At 45.0% G+C, this 10,877-nt stretch overlaps 1 protein-coding gene across 2 annotated transcripts in view; it reads left to right on the top strand.

Annotated features, from left to right (window-relative positions):
• The first annotated feature begins 385 nt into the window (after positions 1-385).
• GPR161 (G protein-coupled receptor 161) overlaps positions 386-10,877 on the top strand; it is a 47,292-nt gene continuing 36,800 nt past the window's right edge. Inside the window, exon 1 of one of the 2 annotated variants that reach the window (XM_007458107.1) lies at positions 386-475. The gene's annotated coding sequence lies outside the window, so the exon portion shown is untranslated. Of the gene's footprint in view, positions 476-1,695; positions 1,786-10,877 lie in introns of those variants that run through there. The other variant, XM_007458108.1, reaches the window with a different exon arrangement.

The following is a 10,877-nucleotide window of genomic DNA, read 5'->3' as shown; positions in this document are numbered from 1 at the left end:
CGGGGGGGGGGGGGGGGCGCTGGCAGGGTTGGAGTGTGGCCGAGTTCGTTGTGCGGGGCGGGAGGGCGCGAGGGCACAGGCCCGGCGGGGTCTCTGCGTCCCCTTCCCCCACGCCTCCCCGCCCCCACGGCGCATAGCTTCTCTACGTGCCCCCTTGGAGGTAGGGGACTGTCCTCCCGGGCGCACTCCGCGTTGCTTCGGGGAGCCGGGGCTCTTTCTGGGAAGATCTTGCGGGCGCGCCCCTCCCCTGCGGCCAGGGGCTTCTGAGAGGCCCTTCCCGTTAGCCCGCCCCGCTTTTCCGGCGCCGCCCGAAGCCCCATTCTGAGACCCCCGGAAAGGGAAGACCTTCGTGCTGGCCCGCGACCCGGCTGATAGGGATCGTGCCTCCTCGGGCCGAGGGGCTTTACGCCCCGCTCCGGGACAGGTGTGTGGGGCAAAGCGGCCTCGACCCTCAGCTGAAATCCGTGAGGACCAGGTGAGCTACATCTTTTCTGTGGGGGCTCAGGGCGCTGTCTCTCGAGCAGGGCGGAAGATGCGCCCAGAAGTCGCTCGGCCCACCTTAGCGCCGACGGGTAGGCGTCTCTGTTCCTCAGGTCTTCGAGAGGGAGTTTCGGTTAGCTTCGGGGGCACTTGGCCCGCCTTCTGGGCCAGAGCTTAACTCCTGTGCAACCTTTTGACAAAGGCATGTGGGATGAGAATTGTCTGTTGGTTAACTGGGATGCTCTGGGGCGCTTCAGAAGGGTCTGGTCTCCAGTAACCACACAGTGGTGTGTTGGCATCACTTTATCTCACATCTTTGAGACTATTTTTGTTTTTTATTGTACCTTTCATCTGTTTTGCAAAGTGCTTTCAAGAGCAGGTCATTTGATCCTCCTGCCTGTGAAGGTGGTGTGGTTTTGGAGGGAAAGGACTTCAGCTCCTTGATGTGTCCAATTGGGATAATGTAACACCAGGCGAGGGAGGGGGGCTGGGGGGTGGCGGTGGAATATGGGCATCACCGTGCGCCTTCCCCATCCAGCCAGCGCAGATTCCGCCTAGCCTCTTCTTCCCCAGTGACCTGGACCTGGAAATGAGCTTCCGAGAGCTACTGCGTCGGGAAATACTAGGTGGCTTTCCCTCACCATCCCTCCGAGACAGGTTAGGAAAGGCCTTTCCCAGGCCCCCAAAGCAGAGAGAGGAGGTGAGAGGTACCTCAGATCTTACAGACAGGGGTTCTTCATCCAGCTCTCTTTAACTGGGATCCAACCACCCATTTCAGTCCCTTCTTCCACAGTGCCCCTCTTTTCCTGTCTTAGTCTACACTCATTTTATACTTCTAAGATGCTTCCAAGCACTTTTATATACACTTTAAAATCTCATTCACGTAACAGCCCTGTGAGGTGGTGTGAGCTCGTTTTATAGGCGAGGAAACTGAGGCTCAAGAGAGAAGTGTTCTGCTCAGCAAGGAAGGAGCCCAGACTGAACTCAGGTCTTTTGACTTGGCAGTGCTTTTCACGTGGGCTCCATCACACAGGAGGCTCCTGGAGCTCAGGAAGTTCTTTTGCCCTACTGCTCCAGCGCCGTGACGGGAAGAATAGGAACTTTTCCCAAGGAGGCCTGCTTGGCATTTAGAAACTAAGTCCAAGCCTCAGGTACTCAAATCATGCTCTTTGTGTTGCAGCCCTGTGCAGCGGGGGTCAGGAATGGGGCCTGGCCGTGTGATCAGAGGGGTGGCGTTCCTTGTTTGGGTTCTATGGAGGACGGGTTGGGCTGAGCTGGAACTGATCTAAATGTCAGCCAAAGGAGGTACAGTTCTGTGATGTAAACTCTGCTGCTGGGGCCCATCAGGAAGCCTGCGTGCAGGAGGAGGGCTGTGCGGGGGTGCTGTGTGTAGAGCATGCCTTCCCATAAAGAGACAGGAGCAGGTGGGACAAGGTTCCAGCACACTGCTTGATCTGAATTTGGGGGGGAGCTGCAGACTTTCATGGAAGAAAGCTTCATGTTTGTAAAGTTGGCAACTAATTCAAAACATTTTTCGAAATGTGCCAGGCAACCAAATTATGTGTTCGGGCTGGTTGTGACCTGCAGACTGCCAGCTTGCAACCTTAGGAAGTACTTGGCTGTCCTTCTGAGATGCAATAAAGCATGACTGGAGGGGAGAAGTGGTGTCTTCTTGCTGTTTTGCTTGGAGAGCAGAAAACATCAACCAAGTTGGAGATAGCACTCTGGGCTACCTGGAGTTTGGAAGAAGGATTGACCTGATGACTCAGTACTCCATTCATTCAGCCAGTACTAATCTCATCTGTGATTCTAGTCCTACACCAAGAGAGTGCTCACACTAGTTGTTATCTGTTTCGCTGGCCAGTTTATATGCACAGCAGGGCAGAGGATGGCATTCACGGCAGATATGTTCAGGGAACGATGGGAGCGTAAAGGAAGGAGTTTTCAGTGTGGCCAGAGGTAAAACCTGGAGGTGCATTTGATTTGGGTTTGTGTTTGATTTATACTCAAGTAACAGGTAAGACCACACCGTATTAAGAGCACAGTCTAAAGTCAGCTAGCCTGCACCCAGCCCTGCCACTTACAAACCTGTGACCTTGAATAAATAATGGAAAGCATGCCAGGAATGTAGTAATTTTTCAAAAGTATAGTTATTATAAAAGATTTTTAAAATATAAAAATATATAGGAAAATAAATTAAAGTTCTCTCTACCTCACCTCAGCTCCCTCTCTCCATCTGAAAGGTAACCACTGTACATGTATTATTTTCTAGGTCTTTTTCAATGCAGAAATAAATGCTCACCAAGTCTGGAAATACAGGTGAATATGAATACATAATATATAGTTTATTGATGTTATATTGTAAAACATGATAAAAATATTATTTGCATTTCCAACTTTAGGACCAACCTTAGTATATTGGATATACCTTTAAAAATACATAAGCGGGGATCATATATAATTATATGCTCTGTGACTTACTTTTTTGATTTAACAGTAAGACTTGGACATCTTCCAATATCAATATCATAGATACACGTCACTCTTTTTAATGGCTACATAGTATTTCATAGTACAGATTCACTGTAACTCATTTAAACATTCTCCTACTGAGGGACTTTTAGATTGTTTCCAACTTAATCTATTATAAACAATTCTATAGTGAACATCCTTGTACATAAGTCTCTGTGTACTTGTAGAGTATTTCTGGATAAAAGTTACTCTTAGAAGTGGAGTTGGTGGGTCAAAGGGAATGTATATTTTAAACATTTATTTAAGCAGAATTCCCTGTGTGTATTGGGATCTGGAGACTGCAGAAAAAGAGATTGAATTTGTTTAATTACTTAGGTTTACTTGTTTGGAGATAGGTAGTATGCATAAACAATGACATTCAAAGGCTATAAAAGGTAACACCTGCCTCCTACCCTAGCCCTCTATTTCCCTTTTTGGGTACAACTAATTTTGCCAGTTTTTGTGTATTCTTCTAGAGACAGTCCATGAGTCTATAGGCCAATTAAATGTATCTTCTGTTTTCTTCCTCTAAAAAAATAAATATGGTAGTATGCTAAATACCCCATTCTGCTTATGGAATTAAAAAAAATTAACCTATATCTTGGAGACCGTTCAATATCAAAGTTATGTGCCCTTTAAGGGCTGATAGATTCTTCCAGGTCTACCCTTAAAACAACAACAACAACAACAACAAAAAGCTTAATGAATTTACACTCCCTCAAATTGCCCGACAAATCCTTTAACAATTTTTCCATTGAATTGTTGGTGATTTCATCAATTTTTGAGGCTTTTTCTAAATTTTGGATTTTAATCCTTTTCTTGTTAATAAATCAAATATCTTGCCTTTTTTGTCTTCCCAGCTTATTGTACCTTTGATTGTGCAAAAGTGTTTAATTTTTATGTGGTTAAATCTATAAGCCTTTTCTCTATGGCTTCAAGTTTTCTGTTTTATTTAGGAAGTCCTCTCCTATCTCAAAATTAAATTTTCCTAAATTTACTCTTTCCTCTCCATTCCTACTTTGCTTTTTTCATCTAAAAATATTTAAAATTATATCTTTTACTTTTCTTCAGTTTCCCTCCTTTCTGACACTGGGGAGGTCAAGGTTGAATTTGCTTTAGCCACTGTAGCATGTTTATTTCCTTCCATTTTTACAGTGACTTTTTTCACCAAGTCTTAAGGATGAGCTCTTCTCCAGGTGGGAGAATAGAGAGAGAAAGGGCATTCTGGACAATGGAACCATTGTCAGGTACAAAGTCATGGAACTGGAGAACAGCAGTGCATACTTGGAGAACTGTGATTTATTCAGTATAGCTGAAGTGGAGAGTCCTATAAATGAATAGATTCTGCAGATGCCAAAGAATGATATGGTATGACCAGGTCTGTGTAGGGGATGATCAGTCTTGTAGCAGTGGGGAGGACAAATTGGAGTGAGGGTGAGATCAAAGACAAGAAGATGAGATAGAAACATCTGATTGTCATTCAGGGGAAAGATGGTGAGGCTCTGAGCTGGGGTAATGGCAGTGAGGACGAAGTTTGGTTTTTTTTGTTTTTCTTGCGGTACGCGGACCTCTCACTGTTGTGTCCTCTCCTGTTGCGGAGCACAGGCTCCGGACGCTCAGGCTCAGCGGCCATGGCTCACGGGTCCAGCCGCTCCGCGGCACGTGGGATCTTCCCGGACCGGGGCACGAACCCGTGTCCCCTGCATCGGCAGGCGGACTCTCAACCACTGAGCCACCAGGGAAGCCCGAGGACGAAGTTTTGAGTTAGGATTTAGTGGTGCACTAGATGTCTGTGATAGAGAATGGAACCAACCAACATTTACTGCTCTACATACATTACCTCATTGAATCCTAGCAATTCTGTATGAAAATCCAACGCTCAGGTATGTCCATTACTCTACCCAAGGTCACACAGAAAGTGTGATTCATGGCCTTAGCCCCATCAGGATTATCTGACAAGAGTGGTCTAGGATGTCCTAGGTTCTGTCTTGAGTGATTTGGGTGGGTGGTGATTTTTTTTCTAGGGTAGAGAAAAGCATGAAGAATATAGCATATTGAGGTGATAGAAGCAGAGATGATGAATTCCATTTTGCACGTTATGTCTGAGGTGCCTGGGTGTGACATATGGGGAAAACATCTACTAGATGGGTGGATATGAATCTGGAGCCCCCAAGAGTTGTCTAGGCTATAGATGGAGATTTTGGAGTCATCACTGTTTCGGTGAGTACGGAGACGGAGCACACAGAAAGATGAGGTATCAAATAGGACTCTTCTGCAAGTCGTAGAAAATCCAGTTCAGATTGGCGTAAGCGAGAAGGAACGTTATTGGCTCTTATCACTAAAAAGCTCAAGAGTTGTATTTGGCTTCAGGCATGGGTTCAGGGTTCAGATGATTCATCAGGACTTGTTTTCTTACCTCCCCTTGTCCCACGCTGTCCTCTCGTGATGGCTCGGCGAAGCTGCAGGTTCAGATCCAACGGACGGGGGAAGCTGTCTTTCTCCCAGTTATCCCAGCAACAGTCCTGTTACGTCTCATAAACTGATTTGGTCAGAGGGACTTGGAATGTGCTCTTGACCGGGTGTCGATGGTGTGTCACATCCATGAAGGCACATGAGCTCAGAGGAGGAAAAGGATGAGTCTTCAGAGGAAACTCAGCGTGGGATCTTCCCGGACCGGGGCACGAACCCGTGTCCCCTGCATCGGCAGGCGGACTCTCAACCACTGAGCCACCAGGGAAGCCCGAGGACGAAGTTTTGAGTTAGGATTTAGTGGTGCACTAGATGTCTGTGATAGAGAATGGAACCAACCAACATTTACTGCTCTACATACATTACCTCATTGAATCCTAGCAATTCTGTATGAAAATCCAACGCTCAGGTATGTCCATTACTCTACCCAAGGTCACACAGAAAGTGTGATTCATGGCCTTAGCCCCATCAGGATTATCTGACAAGAGTGGTCTAGGATGTCCTAGGTTCTGTCTTGAGTGATTTGGGTGGGTGGTGATTTTTTTTCTAGGGTAGAGAAAAGCATGAAGAATATAGCATATTGAGGTGATAGAAGCAGAGATGATGAATTCCATTTTGCACGTTATGTCTGAGGTGCCTGGGTGTGACATATGGGGAAAACATCTACTAGATGGGTGGATATGAATCTGGAGCCCCCAAGAGTTGTCTAGGCTATAGATGGAGATTTTGGAGTCATCACTGTTTCGGTGAGTACGGAGACGGAGCACACAGAAAGATGAGGTATCAAATAGGACTCTTCTGCAAGTCGTAGAAAATCCAGTTCAGATTGGCGTAAGCGAGAAGGAACGTTATTGGCTCTTATCACTAAAAAGCTCAAGAGTTGTATTTGGCTTCAGGCATGGGTTCAGGGTTCAGATGATTCATCAGGACTTGTTTTCTTACCTCCCCTTGTCCCACGCTGTCCTCTCGTGATGGCTCGGCGAAGCTGCAGGTTCAGATCCAACGGACGGGGGAAGCTGTCTTTCTCCCAGTTATCCCAGCAACAGTCCTGTTACGTCTCATAAACTGATTTGGTCAGAGGGACTTGGAATGTGCTCTTGACCGGGTGTCGATGGTGTGTCACATCCATGAAGGCACATGAGCTCAGAGGAGGAAAAGGATGAGTCTTCAGAGGAAACTCAGGGGCAACTACAGAGCAAGGGGAAGAGAAGGAAGGGAAGTAAACAGTTAATTTCCTCTGCAGATGAGAGGAAGAAATAGTGCCCCAGATGGCATCTTGGGAAACAGTAACACGTAGAGGACAGGATGATTCCAGGTAGGTATAAGGCTGGTAGGGAACAAAGTGGGGAGAGGCAGGAGAGAGCCGGGTCAGGGGAGTCAAGGGAAGAGGGAGTCTCAGGAAAAAATGAAAGTTGTCAAAGGTGTCAGATGCTGGAGAGACCCCAAGGAAGGACCCATTGGATTCGGCTAGGAGGTCATTGGTGACCTTGCCCTCAGCAAAGGTAGTCACTTATTTTAGACTTGACTGGGACTACTTTCTAGAGGGTTCATATTCCTACGTGTATTCTGCATTCCCCACCCAGGGGATGGGGATGACCAGGTAAGGGCAGAGGTCGTGATGGCAGTCAGGAAACTGGGGTTTGTCAGTAATTAGGTATATGACTATGTGTAACTCACTTCACCTCTTTGGACCTTTAAGTTTCATCATCTGTAAAATAACACAATTAGAATGAGTTACTTCTCAGGCCTCGTTTAGCTCTCAAATATTGGGGATTAATGAACTTGATCCCTTCTCACCATCTCTATTACCACAGCCCTGGTCCAAGCCTTCATCTCTCACCTGGGCTGTAGCAGCAGCTTCCTGATTGGTGTCTCTGTCTCCGTCTCCATGCTTGATCCCTGCAGTTCCTTCTTCACCCAGGAGCAGAGTAACCCTTCTAAAACATGAGTCAGATGCATCACTCCGGGGGCCTCCGATCCCACGTGGAATCTAATCCACCCTCCTCACCACGGCCCACAGCACCCTGCATAATCCGGCCCCTGCCCGTCTCCATGTCTGCCATTCTCCTCTTCCCTCACTCCTCTCCAGCGTCATTGCTATTCCTCGGACATGCCAAACTCATTCTGGCTCAGGGCCTTTGCGAGGGCTCTTCCCCTGGCCTGAAATTCCCTTGCATCATTTTTGATCTCAAATGTCAGCTCCTTGGAGAGACTGCTGACTCCTCACTCCCAGCCCACCCACCCATTCCCCCCACCTCTTTACCCTGTTTTACTTATCTTCATAGCACCCACCACTCTCTGGAATTATTTTACCTATTTATTGTCTATTTTTTTAGATTTTAATTTATTTTATCAGATTATTTCTTTCTTTTCATATTTTTTCCAGATTGACTGAGATACAATTGACATACAGCACTGTACAAGTTTAAGGTGTACAGCATAATGATTTGACTACATGCGTCATGAAATAATTATCACAATAAGTTTAGTGAACATGCATCATCTCATATGATTCAAAATAAAGAAATAGGGAAAAAATGTTTTTCTTTGCGATGAGAACTCTTAGGATTTACTCTCAACAATTTTCATATGGCTGTGTTAATTATATTTATTATGTTGAACATTACATCCCTAGTATTAATCTTATAACCACAAGTTGCTACTGTTTATTATTTATCTGTTTGCTCTCTGTGTCCCCTGCACACTGAATGTAAGCTCCAGGAGAGGAGAGATTTTGGCGTCTTGTTCAGTGCTGTGTCCCAGCTGCAAAGTAGAGCTTGGGACCAAATAGGTATTCATTAAACATTTTTGGGGGGTAGCTGAATGAGGAATAAGAAGGGGGAAGTTAAGAGTGTCCAGGAACGAGTGGCAATGTGGTAAGGGAGGGAGGGGACATCCCCTGTTCTTCAGGGCTGTATATGATGGCATCTGTCTCAGACATGGTCATCAGAAAACAATGTATTCAGAAGGAATACCACTTTAAGCCATTTAAAAATATTATTCTCAATTTTAGCAATATGAGCTTAATTAGTTTGCTGGGCTCTATGAGGATAATGAGTAAAACAAATAATTAAGGGTAAAACCAATTAGCATAGTAATCATTGTTTATCTTGTGATAGAAGTAATCATCTCAGTCTTAAGTCTCAGCATAGCTTCTGTCTCCTCTTGTCTCCTTGGAGCATCTATGTGAATTTGTTTATGGAGGGAGTTGTTTTATTTTTCTTGATCTGTTTATTAAGGATAAATAGTAAAACATAGAATGAACTCAGTTACTCCTATAGAACAGTATTTCTCAACCTCAGCACCACTGACATATTGGGCTGCGTAATTCTTTGCTGGGGGTGAGCGGGAGGCTGACCTGTGCATTATGGGACGTTTAGCAGCATCCTTGGCCTTAGATGCCAGTAGCATCCCCTGAGATGTGACAACCAAAGATGTCTCCAGAAATTGCCAGATGTCCCTTGAGGTGGGAGTGGGGACAAAACCGCCCCTCCTTGAGAACCACTGATGTAGAATATTGGGGGAGTGACTGAGTCTGATAGTTATCTAGAATCTTCTCACTGGACATTTTCAGACCCTCCCAGCCATCCTGATTCCCTCTTTAAAAAAAGAGATTCTCTTTAAAAAAAGAGATTTGCTCTTTCAGGGTAGGGGCTGTGGGCATGGAAGGTCAGTTCCCCTCATCGCAGATGGAGGTAAATTAAAATTGCACGTTTCTCAGTCAGCTGGTCACGTTTCTCAGTCAGCGAGCACCTGCCTTACTGGTTACCGAGCAGCACAGTTCTGAGCTGAGCGCTTTTCTGCGTTGACGGAGCTCTCAGGCCCTGAGCCCCCGAGTGGAGTCAGAGATGCTTCCATTTTGCAGTCTCTTGCCATGCAGCTTTTCTCTCCTCTGTTTTATCCACTTAAGTGGTCAGATGAAACTTCTTTGGTTTTAACTAAAATTTGAAGGGGAAAAGAGAATTGAGTTTTCTTTCCATGTCTTAAATAACTTCCTTAAACAGGTTTTGAGTTTATCTCCCGACAGCCACTCCACTAGCTGCTTTCACATGTGTTACATCATGTATTCCCCTTGAAAATGATGTGAAGTAGGTTCATGCCACTCTCTTGTTCCCCTCGGAGAAATTGAGGCTCAGAGAGGTTAGGACGTACACAGTCACGTGAAATTCAAACCTAGGTTCAGTCCAGATTCCGAAAAACATGTTCTTTCTATTGACTATCAGATCAAAGTAGATATTAATGAGTAGGGGGAATATAAAATATTTATTTTCTCCCACATGCAAAGTGCTGTTGGGAATTCAAAGGGGAAACTGAGGAAGAATTTATAATCCATCTGCAGGGGAAAGCATCCTCACCTAAAATAAAAACTTGTGCTAAGACATGCGTGTCGAAAAGATAATATAAAAGAAGAACTAGATATAAGGTGTGGTCAGGGTCATTGTGGGGATGGAATATTCCAGAAAGGCTTCTTGAGACTTTTGCTCTTACGGTAGATGTAAGGACCTGCAGCCAGATGTTATTCATATAAGTGTCAATAAGGGGGTAGGTGGCCTGGGCTTATGATAGTGGCCTGGGCTTATGATAGTGGTCTCCAAGCTCTGCCAGGCTATGTGGGTCCACCTGCCCTTTCATTATCACTTCAGTTGGAGAAAAGAAAATGCTTAATTACAGAAAGCTGCTGTGAATCAATAACAGTGTAAAAAATGAATTCAAATTTTATTGACCACAACAGCATATATAGACATTTGAAGAATAATAGTTGGCATATGTGTGAGACATCATTTATTTGGTCTACAAACAGTAACTGCCAACTGGAGTTTGGGAATGCCTGACTTAGAGGATGTGTGATAGGATAGTTTATAGAGGAAATAAAAATAAGAGGGAAGCAAGGTAGCTGAGAAATAGTAATACTCTACCTTGTTATGCAAGCCTGTGCAAATATCTTCTGCAAATATAGCTATAGTCTCTTCAAATTCATGTTTTTTAGACTTAGCCTTTTGGAAAATTCTAATGTCAGTCCTTCAGCATATAACATATTTGTCTGCACTTACATATCTGTCTTTCTGGTGGTATAGAATCCAATAGGACTCGACAATCTTGCTTTTAAATTCGCAGTTTTCCTCTTACCACTTAAAAAAAATATTAAAGTTAAATGGAGAGCTCTGAGCTGTTTCAAGGTTTTTCTGGAAAATGCCACAGTTCCTCACTTGAGCCATGTAAATACAGTTAGCATGTCGCTTATCTGGCAGAGTGCTGAGAAGTAGAAAATCAACCCTCCCCAAAGGTACAGGAGGAGATGACATCTGTATGACAGAAGCCATACCTGGAGAACTTGGCACTGAAGCCCCCCCCTCAGGATGTCAGCCCCTACTTTACATAAACCTTTCCTTAGCTTGGCAAGGAAAACTACAGGTAAT

Source organism: Lipotes vexillifer, unplaced genomic scaffold (assembly GCF_000442215.2).
Source record: "Lipotes vexillifer unplaced genomic scaffold, Lipotes_vexillifer_v1.1 scaffold189, whole genome shotgun sequence".
NCBI classification, from domain to species: Eukaryota; Metazoa; Chordata; class Mammalia; order Artiodactyla; family Lipotidae; genus Lipotes; species Lipotes vexillifer.
The sequence above is the reverse complement of the archived record's forward strand: the minus strand, read 5'-3'. Positions and strand labels throughout refer to the sequence as shown.